Raw genomic sequence first — 23,213 nt, 5'->3', positions numbered from 1 at the left:
CTCTCTTCCCTTCTCTCCCTCTCTCCCTCAGCTTTTTTAAATTGTTGAATGCTGAGTTTTTGTTCGCGTACAGCAAGGATTAACTCCAAAGCTTCAAAAGTTTAATGAAAGACTTGAAAGTACACACTTTTTCTTGTTTCTGACTGTGACTATTATTTTTTTTCCTGCACGAGAGCAGACATGAGTGCATTTTTATTTTCATAACGAAAGCCTTGAAGGATGGACTTTGCTTTTCCCGAGGACCCATTCTAACAGATGCAAAACCCAATGTACGAATGCTATCTAAAATTAAAAAGATTGTTTAATAAAAAAATACAACTGACCAATTAGTCTGAGTTATTTTCTTACAGCGCTACAATCACTTCTCATTTCATGAAGGTTACAGTTTTCGCTTTCTGTTGATTTTTTGTCTAACAGTTGATTTAACTGTATGATCATTTTGGATGATGTAGCTTGAGATGATGTAGTGTGTTGCCTGGTGCACCTTTTATTCAATCAATGAGGTCAGGCTAAACAACAGACACCTCTTTGTATAATGCACCACAACTGAATAGGCTTCATGAAGGGAGGATTTATTGCAGGGCTGCTGTATTACATTGCATTAGTTCTAGCCGAGTGTTCCTAATAAACAAAAGACACTTAAATGTACAGCGCTGTTCTATTTTTCTATTGATTCATGAGGGAAACAGCACTAGAGAGCTTTCCAGCCCACACTGAGCCCAGGAACCTATTAAAAATCTGAAGAGAATTGAGCCTTTCCTCTTCAAAAAAAAAGAAAGAAAAGTACAAATATTTAACATTTCCTGTTACAATGCTGCTCTTTTGTAAAAAAAATGGAGCAGGTACGCAGTCTCCTTCTTAGTAGTGGCATTTAGTCTCTGTGTATATCCAGAGAAGCTGCTGCTAACCATCGGGCCAGAGATAAGTGCAAAACTGAGAAGTATTGATCCAGTAATAGTGGTTTGCGCTTTGACTCTGACACCTTAACCCTGCAGACATAATGTCATAGCCTCTTATCCTTTCCTCTTAACACAACCTGCCTATCTGCCACAAGCTGTCACCTCTAGTAATACGCTTCTCAAAACCTCCCGCTAAATCACTGAAATCATTGCACTTTCAGACATTATTTATTTTCCCGCCTCTTAAAAGTGAAGCGTGATTTACAGTTCGGTAAAAGGTTGCCCCACCATCCCACCACACCCCTCCCTCAGCACCTCCATTTCGCAGCAGCAGACGTACTAGCGCATTCTGTCAAGGTAATTCCATTTATACCATTGTAAGAGCTGCTACGTAGCAATTACTATGTTAGGCCTGTGTAATTGTGTTGGCTTACAGCGCATGACAAATACAGTCGAGCTAGACCCTGCATAGTGATCCCAGATGTATGCTGGTTTAGACGTTTTCATTAATTGAAAGCGTCACTGTGTAACAGTGCAGTACTACACTCTGGCAGGTATGAATGAAGTTTAATACAGCTTAATTACTCTGCAGCTAAATATGCATTGTGGGGAACCCTTATGTGGGGCTTTTTATCTGTTACAAATCACAAGTATAAACCACTGGAGGGTGGGAGTGATAATTAGTCAGGATTTAAGCATCCAGAATTCTAATGGAAAAAATGCTTGAATGAATGCAAACCTCTCTCTCACATACAAACGACTGTGAATGATCAGACGCTCGTGCCCAAACTTTTTTGATCGATGTGTTTCAAAAGGCTGCCATGAGAGCGGTTAGGCCATCGCTGAAGGATGCCAGACGTTGACATTATATGCAAATTCTGTTTATTATCTTGCAGGCAGCACAGATCCTGCCTTGGTTGGGGCTGGTAGCAGCCCACAGCAACTTCTAAGCAAGGTTTATGCACAAGGGTTTCTAATTAGCTCTCTGAGGGCCGCAGTTAGTGCAGCACTTTTCACAACAGCCGTTGGGAAGTTGAACACTAACTTGGAGCGCTCCATATGTTGCCCAGGAGGCCTGAGAGACAGACTGATCCTGCGTGTTTCACATTAGGAGACACTGTGTTCACTCCTGAGAGCTGCTTTTCATTCTTCTGTGGATGGAGAGGGAATCTGTGGAATACCGTCATTTAAAAATATAGCCTTTTAAATACGAGGCCCTTGATGCATAAGAAATCAGTTTAAACTAAAATAATGAGGCACCTATAAACACAGGACATGGAAATGTGAGTTCTGAATTTCAACTTTGTCCCTGGTTGCAAGCTTTAACAATTTGAACATTTATCTGCACGTGTTCATGCATAGTTCAACAGGTCACGAGGGAGGGTGGAGGTGAACAGTGATTTTAGGGAGAGACTGAAGATTCTCTTAAATGTTAACAAAGTAAAACCTCTTGATCCTTAAGAAGGACTGTATACACATTATTTCCAGGAGACATTGCAGGTACATTTGCAACATTTATTGATGAGTGAAGTCACTAAGGCCACTCAATAAAAAGTGATGCTGTTCAAGCACAGGTTTCAAAAAATCTCAAACCAACTAAGTCAATTTGAAGAAACCTCAGTAACTCTGGCTTTTATGCTACGGGCTCAGTCCGAACAGTAACACTGATTCACTGCTGTCTATTTGAATGTGCAGCAACCTGAGCTGAGACATCAGCAATATCCATGTGGAGTCAGTGTCTCCCTCACAGCCCTCACGGTCATCTCCAGGTACTCACTGAGCTTCCATTACAAAGTTCTGATGATCTTTACTGAAGGAAGCCTGACTCCACCCTCCCTCTCTGCTCTTTCTTTTCTGAATCGCTATCAGTTTCTCTCCCTTCACGAGCAATCAGTGTGCGTTCTGCTTTTGACCTCAGCAGCGCACAAAAATATATAAATAAATAAATAAAACAATGTGCCTCATTAAATGAGGCATCACACTGGGTTTCCCAACTTATTGTCTCTCACACCTTATCCAGTCCTTCATCTTAAAACTTGGAATAAATTACAACGATAACGATCGTGTGTGTGCCATTAGTCACAAATGAAGTGGTTAACGCAAAAAGAGGGGGAAGATAAGGCTAAGATCTGATGCCGATTCATAAAAGGGAAGGCAGATTGTTGTAAAATGGCAGATAGACCGTGCAAATTGGGTGTCGACATCACGGGGCAATGTTATTATCAAATTAGCTTGCGCTTTATTCCCGCCCATCCTGATCACAACCCCGGGAGGAATGGCAGAGAAAGGACACGATTGTGTGGCACTCACTGACAAGTACTTCAAATTACACAGGAGGCTCTGATACTGCGTTTACCTCGAAGATGTATTTGCTTTTAATTCATACATTCGATTGTGACATTTTAAACAATTATTCTATTGAGACTAAAGGAATTATGGGCCAAATGGCAGTCCTGACTAAATAGAAAATGGGAGGGGATGGGGCCTAGATAAGAGAATACAGTGTTTGTCCAAGTTAAATCTGCTGCTACTGTTGGCTAAGGAATGTCTTTTGTTCTCAGGTAAAGCTTGGTCTCTATCTAATATTTAGTCATGGCCTTACGGCTTAATACTGCTAATATTTGGGATATGATTTGTACAAAAAGAGATTTTCAGAGAAGAATCTTTTAGCTTAACTTGGAAAGGAGAATGAGGCCAACAGCCCAATGCAGTGCAGAGGACAATTATCATCTAAAAAAGCAAAGCAAGTGACACATCACAGGCCGAGGTAGTATCACTTCTTTCTGAAGAAGACAAACTGGTAGATTGAAGGTCTCTTGAATCCGGGCTGTCGCTGGGGGTAGGGGAGCTCTTGTAATTTGCAGAACTGAATCCATGGAGCGGGCATAAGGGAATAAGTTGGAAAGGGAAGAAGACAGAGAACAAACCTGGCAGGCACGTTGAGGCCATGCCAGTCCTGCCTGCGCCACGCGGTGTGGCAGGGGGGCAGTGCCAGGAAATGTGGCAAGAGGAGGAAAGATCAAACAACAAGGGCTGCAGATCTCCACCAATCTGCTCTGTATTAATGTCAGAGCCAAGGAGCAGCTGAACCAGACGTGATCCACAATGTGTGACAGCGATGCATGTGTGTGTGTCTATATGACCATTCAAACTGGACCAAATTCATAATGGCCTGGTGGTGTGAGAGACAACTCAAATCTGTCAAACAGTGGGAAACACTTTTCCAACTTGACTTCAGAAACTTGCGACATGAGAGTTTAGCTTTACTGTGACACTTTTAAAGTAAACGGCATCCGAGGCTTCGCTCTGAGGTATTTCGCGTGTGTCTCCGGATGTCAGACACACAGTAGCCCATGATGGAGTGGTGAGAACCTGAGTTCCTGTATCGACACGCCTCTCAGCTCCAGTGGGCTGCACACCCAGGCCTGCATCCTGCTCCAAAAACTTGTTCTGTATAGCTGCAATAAAGCAAGCAGACGGCAAATGAGCTCCACGCTGCCATCGCTCCCTCCCGGACAGATGGCAAAATTAGACAATATGCTTTCCAAAATTACACTGAAATCACATGGCTGGGTGTCTGTCTGCCTGCCTGCCTGCCTGCCTGTCTGTCCATACTCCCGCCTGCCCGTCCTGCGGTATTCTAGCCATCTTTGCCGGGTGTGGTGCCTGGGCAGGGTGCAGCGCTGCGTTGTTTGGGATGATGAGGACGACAGAGCCAGCCTCGTTGCTGTTGATTGATATCGGCGCGCTGCGATGGGATGTAGGGCCAGCAGGAACATCAGTGGATGTGGGGATGAGAATGGGGGTGTTGGTGGTGGAAGGGGGGAGTAGTAGCCTCTATGACAATGCATGATGAACAGCCTGCTATTTGGAGTGCATCTGCGGGACCCAGTTTGTAGCGCTGGGTCCTTGGAGAGATGTGGGAGGAGAGCAAATGTTTGAGGAGCAGGACTCTGCAACTGCTCAATCTCCCAGAGCTCCATGTTGGGAGCGACACAGAGCGCCTAATATGACAATAATGACAATATTAGCCTCTATCCCTCCCTGCCTTTTTGAATAGAATCTTTAACTGGGGACTGATAATGGTATCTTCAACTGATAGCGGAGTCTCTGCTGCGAACTGGGAAAGGTCTGCTGTTTTCACAGAATCTCTGTTGAAAATCTTGTCTGGGGGAAATTACGTTATTCCTCTGCTGTACGCAGCGCGAGATAGAATTGCAGAAGTTGGCAGCTTGACTATCTTGACATGTAAATAATTCAGAAGAGTGGGCTTCCTCCTGTCCTCAAAAACCCCCCAAATAAAAAAATAAAACCCTTTATCGTTGCTGTATAAACAGATCATTTACAGTATATCCCTGACAACAATGAATCAATCTGACCCAAAAATAGGAAATATAATTATTCAAATGAATATCAAAGCTTTAAATACATTTAAAAGCTTTGATATAAGCTCCGTTGTGATGATTAAAGTATCGATTTGAAAGATTTAGAGAAATAAAATCCTCTAATTATCTAAATAAACATAAAATCAGCCACTGCGGATGAAAGCGGAGCTGCAGATGGCAGGACAGTCTGATTCTGGACTGACTCATCAGTATAGTAGCCAGACAAAGTGAGTTAACGTTAGGAAGTTACACAGAGTTGGGACTTTCTGAAGACTAATGGTATATATTCAGTGGAATGATCACAACCACAGACTGCTCATTGCCGGCTTTGATTGGATTCTCGGTCTGTCGCTTGGGAGAAACCTCAGTCCCTTCGGTGACGGCTCTGTCTCCGTCTTTGTGCCCCGTTCAAGCAATTACGCCCAGCTACATGTTTTCATATGGGAGTGGATGAGGAAGGGGGAGGGTGGCGGTGGAGAGGGAGGGGGGTGTCATGTGAAAAAGTCATTTTGGCGCTGCTCTCTTCAGTTCCGGTCATGCTCTATACCGACGCAAATTAAAACCTCCCCCAGTAGCCTATGTAAATATGCTGCCTACTGCGCTGCGCTTTAATGAGCCATGATATGAAAGACACCTAAAACCAATGGAAAATCACCGGCCACTTAAAGTTGCGGTGCGTCTGACAGGTGACAGGTAGAGCTGGGTTTAAGACAGGGTTGGGCGGTGGGTGTGGGTGGGTGTGGGGCTTCTGATGATGATGGGGGCAGACCAGCTCTGGCATTCAGGAATAATCTGGAACTGTGAGCTGCAAGCCAGGGGAGAGTAACCAGCTTTTTAGCCCCAGGCATTTCAAAGAATTCTGGGTGGTGGTGGTGGAGAGGGAGAGGGGGGGGGGGGGGGGGGCAAGTGGGGATTGTGCGTGTGTGTGAGTGTGTGTTTGTGTGTACCTGGTGTCTGCTCATTTTTAAGGGGGTGGGATGCTGTTCGGTGAAAAGTGAAAGGAGACAGTTACCATGTCTCCCGCCTTGAGACACAGCTCATTGTCACCAACTTAAAAAATGTACATAATTTCCCTCTGCGCGCACACACACACACACACACACACACACACACACACACACACACACACACACACACACACACACACACACACATCCCTCAATCCTCTAATAACCTGTCTTCTAAAAACCTTACAAGGATTACCTATCTGTAAATCTGCTTTGTATGCAGAATGTGATGGCGGAATGGAAATGAGCAACTGTTCAAGATGGCGCCTATACCTAAAAAGGGGACCACATCTGCACAAACCGATTAATCCGAAACATTCAGAGGAATCTCAAGTCATTTACAATATCACAGAATCCATAATCAAGATTCACTGCCAGAGACTGGGTCTGCAGGCACAGAGTCAATGCCCAGTTCAATGAGGGCTGATGGGATGTATAATTTCATGACAGATGCACGCATTCACAGGGGAGCGCTGGGTAATTTCCACATTCACAGGCAAAAAAATACAACAACTTACCCTAGAAAAGGAAACGCACACCCAATTATTGACGGGCGAAAGGAGGGAACAGCAAATGAAATATGCAAAATGTTTGTTCACTGATAGCTGAGTATTCATAAAATGCAAATTCATCATTACATACAAATATGTGTGTTGCCCTTAATAGAACATGTCTATGTACTGTGGCTATTTAGGAACACAGCATCCTATGGATATAAGTATGCGTCTCTAATTGGACAAATCCCTGTGTATGCATAACATTAATTAGGACGATCATGTTTATTGTAAAGATTATGGGCTTATTTGTTCTAACAGGTGTCTCACTGTGAAGACACATGAGAAACAAACCACTGCAGTCTTGGACTCATCGTGGGATGAGATCAATTTGGTGCATGGCAACTTCAACGCAATGCATTTCAAATGGGAAAATGGGGCAAACACATATGTAGATTTTGTGGAGTTTTTTTTAAATCTGTGGCATGGTTTGTTGGATTGAACCGTGCCAAGCCATGCTAAATCCAGTCTTTAAAGCCATGCAGCAAGCTTTAAAGGTAGAAGCCGGCTGATAGGCTGGTGAGATCCATTGTTGTTTGGCAATCTGACAGTGTAACTCGTGAGGAAGCAGGGAAACAGAGGAGCAAGGCAGTGGGGTGCCTTATGAATTTAGACTAAGTTGAGATTCAACATTTTGCCAATACACACACTCTCCTGTGAACTGTCAATGAATGCAAACCAAACCCACCAGTGTCTCTTTATATTGGCGCCTGTGGTTTTACATCGGGACCGCTTTGGCAACACCTGCCAGAAAGGATTCTCTGGGGTGAATGGAAGTAACAATGTGCAGAAAATATTTAATAATAAAATTGTGTATATTATTTGTTCATTCATATTCATCCAAAAAGTTATAAACAAAAAAAGACATGTTTAAAGCTGCTCTAATTTAGACATTCTTAGTCCCAATGGAACACATGATTCAGTGTAATCTGAGGCCGCTCATTGCGATGAGACCACAGAGAACAAACATCCACTTCTGCCACCCCCCTCAGAGCCATTTAGAGCCTTTTAACCTCTTTCAGCTCTTTGTTTTGGTTTTGTGGCCCATAGGGTCTGCTCTTGTTACTCTTGTTTCTCCAGTTTCAGAACTGAGCAGAGAACAGTCTTTCACCACATGGTCGTAGGAACCATGACTTGCTAATCTTGCTTAATGTCTTCTGGATGTGGTAACAGGCAATTAATTGTTTGCTAACTGGTTAGCCATAACAATTGTGAAGGGTGATAACATCTTATTCAGCAGTGGCCAAATGCAAAATCTGATTGGCCCCTAAAGCGCTCCTGTCCTGTCGGTAATCTTGTTTTTTCTTCAGTTTACTAATAACTTGATCCCAATACTAACAATACATATGACAATATATAAAGAATGTTTTATTTTCTAAGCTTATTTGGAGAACAGAATTTTGAAATATGGTCAACGATATGAGGCATTGCTCAAAGCTATAGAGCTAACAGTAAACAAGGAATGACTTAAACGTGTACTTTACTGAATCATGCATGGATGTTGGACATATAATTGGCCCCTTTATGGCCCTTGATTTTGAAAAATCCTAGATCCACCACTGTACGAGCCATTAATATGAGACACTGAAGCCCAAAGTTTATAGTAGCTGCTGCTGTATGTGAAGATGCTGAATCTATCTGACCAGTTTGGGTTTCTCTCCACCACCCTGATTGCAGGAAGGCTTTACAAGGAGCCATCTCTCGCCCCGGCAACTTTGTGTGACCTTGTGTGGCTGAATAAGACTGTAAAATTGATTCAGCTCCTGTAATAAAAGAGCACACACATTATCAGCATTCTAATTATAATTAATACAGGCAGCAGAGGCAGACCCATTATTTACGATGGGGGCCCATGGTAAGCAAACACAATAATAATCTGCTCCATATTTTTATTGATATGTTGATGAATGGCTCTCTTTCACAAAAAACACCAATGGAATGTCTCAGTGGCCGATCATACAAGTGCTGTTTATTTCACTGCCAGTTTCCTTCACCCCCATCCGCCTCCCGCCTCGCCTTTTCTTCAGCCGCTCCTCGGTCTATCATTAGCCCTTTGTTTGTATCAACTCAAGTCCCTGACTCCAAACCTCATTACTGAGAGCTGGGTCAGGTGATAGAGTCAACTAACCTCCACAAGGTGAATTAACTGTCAGAAATAAACAGTCCAATGGCAACATCACACAAATGTCCACCTATCCCTTCTGAGAGATACCCAGCACATTGTCTGTGCAGAGACTGAGGTCTGGAGGGGAGCAGCCAGAGTCTTTTCAATAAGATGTCCAATGTTACATTCTGCATCTTTAATAGTTTGATCCTAAATTCCGAACTGTAAAAGCCAAGCCACAGTCAGTTTATGGCTGATTTAAATCGTACAAAGAAATAATCTTATAAATGATCCTTTGGCAAGACTCACTTTCTGTGCGTTGATGTACTTTCTGAATCATGAAAGAGATTATAAATAATTATATTTATTTCTTTGGTTTCATTGTTTGTTTTTGTTGAGTTTACCTGAGACCCCCGTAATCATCTGGTCCTTCCTCTGATACAGTAAAAAAAAAAAAAGCTTTCATGCAAAGTTAAAATCACCCTTTTTCTCAGTGGATTATATACTCATCACAGATATCTGCTGGCAAATAATAACAGAATACTACTATATTAAACAGTATGTGAATATTCTATCCAATGAATATCTGGTTTAAAGACCCCACTGCCTCACAGTCAAAGTGTGTAAAATAAAAAGACAGCAACCTTCATATCTAGGTTATCCTTTATAATTAGGTGTCTATGTAGCTTATGCCATTTCCCCTGTTTGATAATTGTCGTCCATCCCTCCTAATTTTGCAGAGAGTCAGAAAAAAATGCTTATTTGTGCCTATCTTCCTTATTAATTCTCCTCACAAATCCTTGATTATTTTCCAATCCTTTTCTCTGATATCTCTGGCTCTGTTTGTCTATTTCACTCACTCCTCCACTGAGCAGTCTGCCTTCCTTCTCAATCGCCTGTTTTGTTTCCCGTTTTAATGAACAGTTGGATTCTTTTATTTCTCTACAAGTGCTGGATTTGCCTTATCACCCCCCGTCCCTTTGAGGGTTGCCAATTGGTTTTATCCATGGATGTATCATTTCTTAGGCTTCCTCTTTTTTTCTCCACAAAGAGAAAGAACCACTCCGTCAACAAGCCTCTCCGGAGCCAGAGATTAAAAACCTCAACATCACCTACCTTCCAGCGCTACTCCCAACTGGTTTGTGTAAAACTCAATTAAACTTGTCCCCACTGAATTTCACATTACAGTACATTAAAAGGAAATTCTTCAAGCGTGATGACAAAGCTCAAACCTAGCTTCAGAGCTGCTATTTAGGAGCTTTCCTAAACGTTGTAGTCTTCGGGGTTTTAGCCTCATGTCGATGCAAAAGGCGTTGAGCACAAAGACAAAGAAAAGGTTTTCTTTGACTCTGCGAGGAAAACAAACTTTACGATTTATTTATTTACAGACACGCTGAAAGTCACAGCATCTGCTCGATACTCCGCATACAAATGACAAGGTCTGAGTCTATCAATTAGCTCACAACAAAAGGTAAATCGCAGCCTTTTAATGATTAAAGGTAAATGCTTTCAAAAGTAAGCAGGACATAATGATGGTTGTCAACCGTGTGACATTAGCCGTCTTTGTAAAATACAGATGTTAATCTTTGGGGAGTTAGCAGATTTTTGATCTCAATTTCAGAGCCCCGGTGAGTCGATAACAAATTATTCCACCGCCTTCATACAATCTGTCTGGGTGAAAAGGGAGTGATCAGTCAAGCATAGCACTGACGCAAAGAAACATTGCAGGTCGATGTGCGTGTTAACTTCATTCACATGCGATAATGTGCTTTCAACTACATGATAGTGAACCTGCGATTCAAGCCGGGGGGGGGGGTCCTTAAGATGTTGCCCATTAATAAGAAGCGTCTACTCTTTTGTAGTTTGTGTTTTCCTACTGAGTGGGAGTGAACGAGCACGGACAGAAGATGTGGAGGGTTTTCTACAAAGCAGAACAGGGGGGAGAAAGGGGAGGCTTGGCTTGGCTTCAGCCAGGTCGGCTTTACAAGAAGAGAATCTGGAGATGCACTCCTCTTCCCCTCCCCTTCACTCTCTCTCTTGTTCTTCCCCCTGTGCAGCCATCCCTCTCCACAGCCCAAGAATTTAAGGGCGGCTTTGAACCCTCTCAGTGTTGTTCGACACCGTGCAACGTGCGCACACTCGTCTCTGCTGTCAGCCACCCAAAGGTGTTTTCGTGCTGAGATTAGTGGACGAGTTACAGTCTATGTTTTGGGCCAAACATGCCCATCCTTTGACATGAGGGCGGACTCTGACTCTGACTGGGCTACTGACCAAGATCACTCCCTCTTGTCTTCTTTGCTCCCCTCGTCCTCAATCCTCACATGACATGTGTCAGTGCCACAGATCTGCACTGGAAGATACGAGCAGTTCAAGGTCAGGCTGAATCCCCGAAGCAAATGGGAGAGAGAGAGAAACCTCTTGGACTCTCCCACTGACAGACTATTTAAAAAGTTAATTTTTCTTAAATACTTAGCATATTTCATGGTGCTATAATGTGAGCGCTATAATGTGAAATCTCCTTTAGCCAAAGATGGGTGCTGCAGTAATGCAATGGATGTCAATTTTCTTGTTCTGTAAAAAAAATGGAATTTTTTGTAAGGATTTAAAAATCCATGTAATATTCATATTTTTCTATTTCACAGCACAATAGCGAGAGAGGAACTAAAGTGATTATACATAGCCAGAGTCAAATTCCGGGGCTGTTATCTAAATAGTTTAATAAATCAACAGAGGGAGAGTATAGGGGTGCAAAAAAAATCTGTAACCACGGTGGAGCTGTTTCCGGAGCCAAATATGTTTGATGAGATGAAAATTTGGGATAAGAAATATTTAAACTGAGGATTTAAAACGGAATGTGCTTATGCACAGATTAATTAGGAAGTCTGTGGATCATGTATTTTCATGTGTCTATTTTTTTGCAGGTCCTGAGCAACAAAACTTCAATTAACTTTTAAGTTTCACCAATGACAAAATATGATTCAGGCCAAATCATCTCTGAGGCCAGGTTAACTCAGACAGGGGGGAAAAGGGGCCACCGTGTAATTATTTGGCACTTACAATGTCCTACACTTCAGATTTGTGAGGATGGTGAGCAGAAAATCTGTTTACCATGGAGCCGAGTTCCTCACGCTCCTCTGTGCGGATGAAGCCTCTGAATAATTCATAGTGAGAGCCATAGGCATATGCAATGGAAAAGTGTTGGAGACTATCACAGCAAAGATGGCATCCTCCATTATGTGCACTGTGCCCGGTGTGCCCACAAACCTCACATAATGTAATTGGATAAAAGTCAGATGCTGCATATTGAGAAGCTACATAAGGCAGCGACATGCCTCAGACTCTCTGAAATGTGCTAATTGACTCAAAGGCAGCTACAGGAAACAAATTGCATGGCTTATTGTCTTCATATATTTATCTCCAACACCTCATTACTTTTTTGTGCAGTTACAAGAAATAAGAGGAATAAATTTACTTACTACAACTTGTGTTCAGAAAGCATGACCTCGCCCAAATAAAGCAAGGGGGTGGCAAGTCTTAAATTAGAATGTCATTATTCTGATTTAGTCCAGCAAAGTTGTTTTTGTTGTCACTACTTCCGTTGACAACTTGTCCCATCAGGATGTTACCGACTCAAACAATGTGACATGTGTTTTACATATCAAGACTGCCAGGCCTTTCATTTCACGGCTCTTCATCTTGGCTGACAACATTTTTATTGACAGGTAAAGCCTCGGAGATTAGACACACTGTCTAATTAGTCTCTTCCTCCACTGTGGTATTTACACACCTGAAGCCCCGCGACAGGAAGGTGATCCAGACAAAGACAACCGCCGCTGAGAGAAGTATTCAGATCCTTCGCTCAAGTACACGTAGCACTAGTGTAAAACTACTCATTTGCAAATAACAAATACTGCACTAATGGCATGAAAGTAGAAGTGTTTAAATATAATCTCAAAGCTAAAATCATGCTCGTTGCAGCCTCTTTACTTAAAAAATGCTTATCTGATGAATTATTTATCAAGACAGTCCGTTAATAATCAATTCTTAGCAATCGGTTTAAAAAACAAATTCAGAATTTACAAACATTTATAAATGTTTAAAAATGCATCAAATTTTAAAAGTTGTTTATATTTAAGTAATTATTTATGTATTTATTATATATTTAAATACAATATAGATTTGTAAAGTACAGGCTGTCAGATAAATTTGATGGGAAAAAAATGTACAAATGCAGTTGTAGTAGAAGTACCACTTGTAAATGTACCTATTGTTACATTCCACCACTGAAGGCAACAAGCTGAAGAGGGGACGATGATGGATGTGGTTGCCGTCTAACTGTAGGAAGCAGGTAGGGGGTAGTCTTGCTAAATTCCTGACATGAAATATTACCTGCGGCTCTCGACAGAGCAGACCTGCGTGGATGGCGGGAGAGATAGCATCCATCCTTTCAGCATGAGAAACAAACAAACAAACAAAAGCTCCAAGACCCCTGACCCAACAAAAGGAACTACAACTGATAAGTTCCAATTTCCTTCTCCTCTCCCGCTTCTCTCTCTTTTCTTTGAATAGCATTTCTCTGCCTTTGGCCCCAGTTTCACCTTGCTACGCCGGTGCCCTTCTATTAAAGGTGGTAATGGCTGTCAACTTCCCTCAGGCCTTCTTTTTAATATTTGTCACTCATGAAAGAAAGGGGGGAAGGGTGGTAGGAAGATGATAAATCTTACTTTTGCCAGCTAAGGGCTTCTATCTCCCAAACAGAATAAAATCCAGTCCAAAACACTGCTGTGCGCATTAGGAAGCTGTGGGTTTAAGCCTTGTCCACCATGATCAAACCAGGATTTATGAAGCATCATAACTCCCGACAACATCCAGCGGCTTATTAATTTTATATATTTCTGTCCATTCCCTGATATTCCCAGCCTTGACAGTCACTCAAGATAAGCCAAAAGCGTTCTGACAGGATGGAGTGTGTATATATTTTTCACTGTTCTGCCGCTCCCCTCCAGTTGAATAGGTTTAGCAGAAACCTTGAGACTGCCATGGTGTGATTTGTCTCTGGCTTTTGTCTTCACTCGCAACTTTCCCATTTGTAAGGGCCCTTAAATCAGCCGTGCACTCTGCTGAGCCATGAGAACAGGCCAGTAAGAGACTGGGCGGCAGGAAGAGGAGGAATTTCCTGTGTATGTGTGTGTGTGTTTGTGTGGTGTGTAAATATGTGTGTGCATGTTATAATGTATGTTTAAGCACAGAGAGACACAGACCAAAGGAGGGAGAGAAGGAGGTGATTGGCTCTACTGGAGTATCACACATGTGATTGAATTTTAATCAAAACACTGACTAATCACCATTTACAGGCCATCTATATAAAGGCCTGTTCTCTGATATGACAGGGCAACATGCTGATAGGGTTTAATTTAACTAGAGTCTGGGTCGGAGGCTTGATTTAATGTGGCCCACAGGAAAAGTGAGCAATGTGAGAGAGGGAGAGACAGAGGGAGAGAGAGAGAGAGGGAGAGATGGTGGTACTTTATGCAATAATCACATACGTTCACATCAATAAAGCCCTAACCCATTAACAGAAACACTACATGAAAGAGGAGGGGCCCTCTGTGAGCGCAGACTGCTCCTCAGCATAACGACAGAACCCGCTTCCACTCTCCTGGCGGCTGCTTCACTTCGCTGACATGCTACACAGAAGCAGAACAGGGTCCTGACAGGCTGTTTCAAGATAACTCCCTTAACCTCGTGAACCCCTGATTTGCTCTTAATTTCCCCCTGAAGTTGCTTTTGTTTGGGGGAACCAACGTCCGAACCCATATCCCATATGCATTTTGTAGAAATATTAAACTTGGCCAGATGTGTTAAAGGATACTTTAATATTCATTCAATAAAACAATATTTTGTTAAGCAAAACTCACCATAATTTAGTTTATAATATTTGGAATCTTGAATTTAAAAATAAAGTACGTCATTTCAATTATCCCACATTTCAGCTTAACTTCACTATAACTGCTTCAATCTGAACTACACAACAGCCTTAGCCATTAGCAAGGAATGTCATATTTAGAAATTTTGAGGAACTTTTTTGCCCAGAAACCGAGCGGTGTGATGTCACTGTCACCATTTAGCCATACATTTATCTTTCTTAAAGTTAAAGATCAGAATGGTGCAAAACAGACAGCAGGTCAATAATACCCTGATTATATTATTATTTAAAAACTCCATTTAAGGGACGCATGTAATATCATCATCTTATTTATATCCACCTTTAATGTTTGTCAATGGTAGATGTTTCTTTTTTTCCTGTCCCCATGTCTGTTAAATCATTTTTTTATATCAGTGAAATTCATTGATGTCCATGAGTTTTAGAGAAAAAGAGAAAAGAGAGAAAAACAATAGCTAAAAATGCATATTACACAAAAAATAAAAAATTTTCAGAGATCGCTGATTTCTATTGTTTACATTCCAATACAGCATCAGGGTTGTTATCAAGAATCTGCAGCACAAATAAAATCCTAAAATTCAGCTTCTTCATTCTCCCCGTCTTTCTGTCTAACACACTGATGCTGCCATGCTCATATAGGAGAGGTGTTGCAGACAGTGACTGGGTAGTCAGAACGATGTGCTTCTGAAGATTAGCTGCAGCAAATCAAATAATCATTCCATTAATTTCCCATTCATTAATTACTCGACTGTCTGATGTTTCTTTTCACTAAAACAAAACCCAACTCTCCTGAAGTCTCCACTGCGTCTCCTGAAGGCCCACGGCTCAGATACATGCTCTGATTTTCTACACTCCACATCTTCTTCCACCTTCACTTCTCTTCCAGCCGCCTGCACTCTGGCTACGGCCACGACAGAGCTACGCTAGCCACAGTGGCTATCACACCCAGCAGTGTCTGACTAAGACCCTGGCATGCACTGGCCGGCTCCAGCCCCAGTGACTGAAGCACGCAGCAGTGAGGAGGCAGGCAGGATGTAATCTCCACGAGCTGTTGATACAGGGAAACACACAGGGTTTGGGTCAAAGGGATTAAAATGGTGGAGGTGCTGGTTGTAAGAAGGAGAGGGGCTGTGAAATAGTGGTGGGAGCAGCGGGCGAGCCACCCCACAACAGAGAGGAGTGGGGAGATTACAGGGGAAATGGCGCAAGGGGGATTCCTGTGGAAGAGGGGAAGACGTGACTCTAAATGGCATTGGAACATAGCATTAGCAGACTCTATTCAACAGTATGCAGGCTTAGTGAGCTCAGGGCATCAGGAGAGGTGGCCATGTTTTCTGGGCTGGTCAGGTGATGCTCGGTTTCCATAGGTGACAGGTGTAAGATGGATAGAGAGGAGGGGGGAGAAGGATGGGATCTGAACAGCTCCACGTGAAGGCTTCTCTGCTACACCCTCACCTCTCTGTGACTGTCTCAATATTGTCAATGCCAGAAAGAAAAAAACAAATCTAATCTTAGACAAAGGAGGCCAAGTCTGCAGGGTAACATCAAGCTAGGAGGTTTTAACAGAGCCCTTCATGCTTATGCAAACCTCACATGGTTTGGATAGAGTTCCATCAACAAAACATGTCAATCACCTCCCTGTGAAAAAAGGCCCAGATACGAGACTGAAACCTATCTCACACAGACCAAAATACTGTACTCACAGCTTCCATTTCACAGTCTGTGGGAGAGCGGGGTTCAAAAATCTTACATCAAATTTTTTTTTTTCAATCCAGCTATCCAAGGGCTCAGATTCCAGTTACATTTCACATTGAATAGACTTGTGTTTCCAGCAGTCTAGCCCCTCTTCTAGTATGCTGGCTAGTGGAGCGATGACAGATTGGTTTCCACTCACTGCACGGGGGAGCACAATGGAGTGGCTTTGACAGAGTTAAGAGAAACAGTGCATCAGTGCACCCCCCACCCCACACCCCCCAATCTCTCCTTTTCCTCACACATACACGCACACACTTCTCTCTTTCTCTCTCTCCTTCTTCCCTGGGGCTTAGAGAATGGATGGCCCTGTCTGACCTGGACGACACTGATGTCTAGTCCTCTACACTACTGTACCTACAGCACGCCTGTCTGCTCGTACACCGCTCTGTTCACTTTCATTCTCTCTCTCTCTCTCTCTCTCTCTCTCTCTCTCTCTCTCTCTCTCTCTCTCTCTCTCTCTCTCTCTCTCTCCCCCTCACACACACACACACGCACACACACAATATGCACACACACACACACAGGAAGAGGGGCACCCATCTCTGTCACCCAGCGCCGACAGGCAGAGGTCAGCAGAGCTCAAGCACTAAAGCAACCTATCGAGCTCACAAGCAGCCAATATCGCTGTCATGAGGACAGACACAAGGCTTAACAACCTTAACAATGTAAAACTAGTGTCGGGAGGTGGCAAAGTAACATTTACTTTATCACTGTCCTAAAGTATCATTTTTCATTTATCAGTACTTTAGTTAAATAGATTTTTTTCGGGTACTTTCCTCTTTTACTTCACTACATATACCAACAGATATCTGTACTTTCTATTTCTCTACATTTTTACAATGCATTCAGTGACATGTTCACATTGATTTTTTTAAACATTTTTAAAAGTAATCAGTAATGACAGGGGAGTTGGTTCTCTGGTCCAATCAGAGTGGGCAGGAAACATGAGACCCCGCCTTCTGCAGCAGTACCATCCCTGGTGAAGAAGAAACTACCTGAAATGTTGTCCATTGTCAATGTGAGGCAACCCTTGCAGGAAGTAGTTTGTCCTACATGTAGTGTAATAAAAAACAATGGTGTGGTATGTTTTCATCACTATTATGCAATAAACATTTTGCCATTTTTACGAGCACCTTACCAAGTATTTTAGTTGCCTGTGACGGTGGTTGTTGTTTTTTGATGCAAAATGTTCTCTACATCAATTCCATTATCTCAGCTCAGGGTAACTGACGGAACAGATTTAGTACCGCACTCTCTTTTTCCTAAGTTTAAAACCTGTACGCTTCACTGCTTGGTACACAATTTGATGTAAGGTAACATGAGGCCAAGACACCTCTGCCTTTACTGAATTAATGAAAGTGAAAGCAGAAACACTGGATGTAATAATGATATTGACACAACATTTAACTTGGATCAGTTGTTAGCAACAATGTAAGCGACACATCCTTCACACGTATGTATTGTAAACTTAGTGCTTCTTAGTAAAGGCTAAGGAAGAATCAATGTCATGGAATCAATTGTACAAGTCTGCACCCAATCTTCCACATCTGCCAATTCCCTCGCAGTTAGTTTCGTACACAAGCTCGTGCTGTGACAGTCTCAATCCAATCCTGCTTTTGGCTTCTCTCACATCAAAAAACGGTCGTACTGAACCTAACTGGACTGTCATAAAACAACCTTGATTTCAGCTATTCAAGATTATCTCCACATGATTTCAACGCAAGATTATGACACAGGATTATTCAGCTCAGCACACATCACATTTTCAAATTGCTACAACTTCACCTTTTAAGCTCATTGCTGAACCCACCTTGTTCATCCCCGTGTCCTTACCCATGGCATTGGACTTTAAGAGGGGTAGAATGGCTAAGATCCCTTGACCAGATTGCATGATAAAAACAACCCACAGATAAGACACTGGTGCTAGAGGTGGATGTTCCTCCCATGCGTTCCAATGAGAAAAGAAAAAGTGTGATATCACACTGATACGGCGCTCTAAAGACTATAGGGCTGTGGGTTTTTCTTTCCATCCTGGTGGATGTACAATCAATAAAATGGATTAGCTGCAAACGTATGTATAAAGGTTATCGCCGAGCTCTCCTGCATGAACACAGTAGCGACCCCACAAAACAATTTTGTAATGTGTCGAGCTATTTCTTCAGAGAAAATCTGATTATGTTTTGCCCAACCTAAAAATTGATTTGCAGGGGTATACATTATCAAAGGAAAAATGGACCCTGCGCCATGAGACCCTACACGACATGAATTGTTCTAACTCTATTCTCTAAGCTGGTGGTATCATCGTAACAGTGTTGTGTGTTTTCTTTTACAGGTGCATCAGTGTTTTTCTTCTTCTGTCATGTTCTTTTATCCCCTCTTCTCTGTGAGCTTTTTTTTTCAGTCAGTATGATCATCTCCTTTCTCCCTCAGTGCATCACAGTTTCACCTGGACTCACTTTCACTTGTTTAGTTCCACTCTCTGCAGAGTCCTGTGTCAACCCTCAGAGAGACTTTAACCGTGTGGTTTTCCATCACGCTGAGTGACGATCTAAACACCCCTCCACCCCAGTGATTCCTCTATCTCTCTCTCTCCATCTCTTTTCACTCGCTCTCTCCCTCACACACACACACACACACACACACACACACACACACACACACACACACACACACACACACACACACACACACACACACACAAACTGTGCCCCCCAAGCCTGATAAAAAGACACCCCCTTCCAAAAAAATAACTGTGTGCGGATGTGTAGAAAGGCCCCTCTCTCCAGCTCTCAGCTTTTGTCTCCGATTACCCCCCCACACACACACTCACACACACACACACACACACACACACACACACACACACACACACACACACACACACACACACACGCACGACCTCTTATATCCTCTCCGTCCACACACTCATGCACTCACACACATTTCTTCTCAACCTGCTCCTGAATCTTGTGTGTGTGTGTGTGTGTGTGTGTGTGTGTGTGTGTGTGTGTGTGTGTGTGTGTGTGTGTGTGAGTGTGTGGCGGGGGTGTTGTAGGGGGGTTCGACTCTGACCAATGGCATCCAACAGCAGAGCTTTATCCCGAAGCACACTGACAATGCTTTTCACACCTACTTACCACAGCAGAGATGGGGGCGGTGGGCTGGATCATACCCAGGCCTAAAAGCAGGCTAAGGGTTTTTAGAAGACACACACAGAATGGACTCTTTAATTACTGACTCAAGATCCTGCAGTAGATTAAAAAACCTCGCGGAGGCTTATTTTCATATCCGCAGAATTTTTCAATGAATATAAAAACGGTCATTGATTATGCCGTTAAGGGAGGGAAGCTAAGAAGGGAAATATAAAGTACATATAATCACATTAACTTGCAGTGATTAATGTAATAAAGTGCGATCTTTTTCCCCCATCTGTATTGAACACATTCAATACTGAGGGGACATGCTCCAAATATTAAGAAGCAGCTCCTAAAAATCCACTTAACCGGTTCTGTGTGAAAAGACATCTGAGAGAGCGGTGCAGATAACTCATATAACATGCTTATACAGTGTAGATAGAGCGGGTGCATGTGCATGGATGGAAAAGTGAGAAAAATAATCAAAAATAACGACTGTGCCTCTGCAGCCTGTGCACGGGCAGCATTTCAAGTCCAAGCAACTGTATGGTCCTCGCCTATCAGACACACTTCCAGCCGTCCTGCATGATCAATACCGGAGCATTTCTCATTATTGATTTTACAATTATAGAGAAGTTAAATCTGCAACACGCTCTCACGTAGAATCCTGTGGAGATGGAGATGGAGAGAAGAAGCTTCCTCTTCACTCGCTGTTTTTTTCCCCCTTTTCTTTTTTTTAAATGTGGTGCTTAAAGCAAGCTCAGTGTAGTCCAGGTACTTCACTCAGATGATTATAATGCCACGAGGGTGCAATACATCACTCTTATTAGCCACACTGGAGCACAATGGTATCATAATTAATGGTCGCAGCAGGATTGAACGCTGCCCTGACATGGAAAAGTGGGCCTACTTAAGCTCTACAAGGCATTTAAATATGCAGAGTGAATGGCACAACCCAAACCCTCCTGCTCTAAGGACAGCCCACGCTCATTAGCCTGACACCCTCCGTGGCATTGATACAAGGACGACGGGCTATACTTTCACACACACAGACACACATACACACATATAACACAAATCACAAGCACATACGCAAAAAACCTGCATCCAGACCACGGCTACAAGATGTGACGTGAAAAGAACGGTCTTGTCCCTCATCAGTGCCCATCACTTCTTTTACATTTTCTCTCTGTATTGTTGTTTTTGTCTCAAGGCTTAGTCTACACACAATGCAGATGGACATATATGTGTCAGCAGCCATTATGCGAATTTTCGGTAATGGCGTTTGGTCTGTGTGTGTGTGTGTGTGTGTGTGTGTGTGTGTGTGTGTGTGTGTGTGTGTGTGTGTGTGTGTGTGTGTGTGTGTGTGTGTGTGTGTGTGTGTGTGTGTGTGTGCTGGCAGTGAATATGGGTGCTGTGGCAGAGTGTGGTATCTGGTGCCTGTGCTATACTGTCTCGCACGGGGAAACTGGCTGAGCGTCGGGAGAACAATGCACATAAAAGGCTGTCGTAGGAAGCGTCTGGAGCTGACGTCTTTTACGTGGCTCTGAATGGAGCAGCAGCAAAGTGTGTGTGTGTGTGTGTGTGTGTGTGTGTGTGTGTGTGTGTGTGTGTGTGTGTGTGTGTGTGTGTGTGTGTGTGTGTGTGTGTGTCTGTGTGCATGTAGTTTATATGCTTACAAGTGAGACTGAACGGAAAAAAAAAGAGAAAACACCCCCTTGAATATGTTTGTAGAGAGAGACAGAAGAAAATAATGTGTGTTCCCGACTTAGTCATGTGTGCTGAAATGCGTGCGCTTGCATGTGCATGAATGCCGCCTAAACAAATGCGTGGGATTGTTAAGTCCTCTCAGATCGCCGTATGATTTGGATTTTGCTGTCCTTAACCCACCACACACCCCTCCCCCTCCCCCTCCTCTCCATAAAGCCAGCTTTACAACTTCTTCTCAATTGCTAATGTGGAAGCTTCAGCTAAAAGACATGCTTCTCAACAGCTGCCAAATGCCTAAACCAGCCTCTCCTCTCCACCCTGACCGTACTGAGTTATCGCGTGGCTCAGTGCAATCAATTATTGTTGCAGTGGAATCATTAATAATTTCCTAATGAAAACGATTCTGTTGATCTCTGTTGTCTTTTAATTAAACATAATTAGTCGGCTGCTCAGAGCTGTGGTGGGGACTCCTTTAGGGTACAATTTTGTTTTAATACACTGATAATGAAATTTTTACATTGTGTCAGTTGTTTAGTTATTATTCAGTCACACTATTTCGCTATGTTCCCAGATAACAGATAATAACCCCTCGCACCTCCTATTCGCCGCAGTCAGTTTAAAAAAGGAGGGTTGAAATGAACAATTACATTTTTGAACTGTAAGAGTCCTCTCCTCTCGTCGGTTCATGCTGCCACTGAGCGCTGAAGGAAACACTGCAGATTTAAGCTTCATTTATGATGAGAAAACAAAACAAAAAACAACCTCATAATGTCTCGGTACAGTGAGTCTGTGCAAGTCTGGTTTTATAAAAAAAAAAAGTCAAATATATACTAAATCTGTCCAGACACTAGTTCATCTTATGCCTCAGAGGTCTACAGCTATGGAGCAATGGAAAGAGCAAATGATGGCAGAAAAAAGGATCTGATTGTGAGGACTTAGAGAATATGAAATAATACAAAGACACAGTGAGTTAGCTAATTCTGCACTGTCTGGGCTTATGTAAAACGGCCTAGTTACATTGGTCAATTTCTCCACTAACAATGGGCTAAGTTGCTCTGGAGACTTATTGGACATGCTGTATCTGAATGTGGTCTGGCCTAAGAGGCTTACAGTTGAAAGTTTAGGTGACCTCTGAATAATGCCACATAATGTGGTCACACTGAGTGTCTATAGTTTCACTGGGCTTCGATATCAGGTAACAATGAAGGGCGAACAATGGGGCTCACATTGAGAATGAATTGAGTCATATATTTTGCTATAGGTCTAAAAAAATGAATTGAACTACTATGTTTTAAAACCAAATAATTGCAATGGGTGACATATTCCCTCATGGCACTGAACATGGGAACTGTGCTTTATTTTCTTAGTACCAGGTACACACCGTCTTGCTGCTGTGTACTAAATGTATATCTTCTGCTGAAAATAGTCCAAATGCACAATTTACCCATTTGCTAAAAAACTACATAGTCTAAGTGTTTTACAAGATTATTACTAAGGCCTTTAAAACAATAAAAATATGTATTTATGACCTGTTTTTAAAGATGGATGTCTTAAAGGAAGGAATGTTGTTGAGGCTGAGTGCCACTGACAGAGTGGGGAAGTATTAAGAAATGAACTAACACTGGATTTTTCCACAAAAGGAAAAATAGAGACTAACATCTGCCTTAACACAGTTTGACTACAGTGTACCTAAACGACCCAAGTATTAGTCCTCACCCTCG

The 23,213-nt window shown here is 42.6% G+C and overlaps 1 protein-coding gene across 3 annotated transcripts in view; it reads right to left on the bottom strand.

Moving 5' to 3' along the window:
• Positions 1 to 23,213, bottom strand: part of zfpm2a (zinc finger protein, FOG family member 2a) — a 117,741-nt gene that overhangs the window by 17,534 nt on the left and 76,994 nt on the right. Inside the window, exon 1 of one of the 3 annotated variants that reach the window (XM_034611913.1) lies at positions 5,222 to 5,231. The exons of the other annotated variants lie outside the window; for them this stretch is intronic. The gene's annotated coding sequence lies outside the window, so the exon portion shown is untranslated. Of the gene's footprint in view, positions 1 to 5,221; positions 5,232 to 23,213 lie in introns of those variants that run through there. 3 annotated transcript variants of the gene reach the window in all.

The sequence above is a fragment of the Hippoglossus hippoglossus genome, chromosome 16, assembly GCF_009819705.1.
Source record: "Hippoglossus hippoglossus isolate fHipHip1 chromosome 16, fHipHip1.pri, whole genome shotgun sequence".
Taxonomy (NCBI): Eukaryota; Metazoa; Chordata; class Actinopteri; order Pleuronectiformes; family Pleuronectidae; genus Hippoglossus; species Hippoglossus hippoglossus.
Note: the sequence above shows the minus strand (reverse complement) of the source record. Positions and strands in the feature narration are given on the sequence as shown.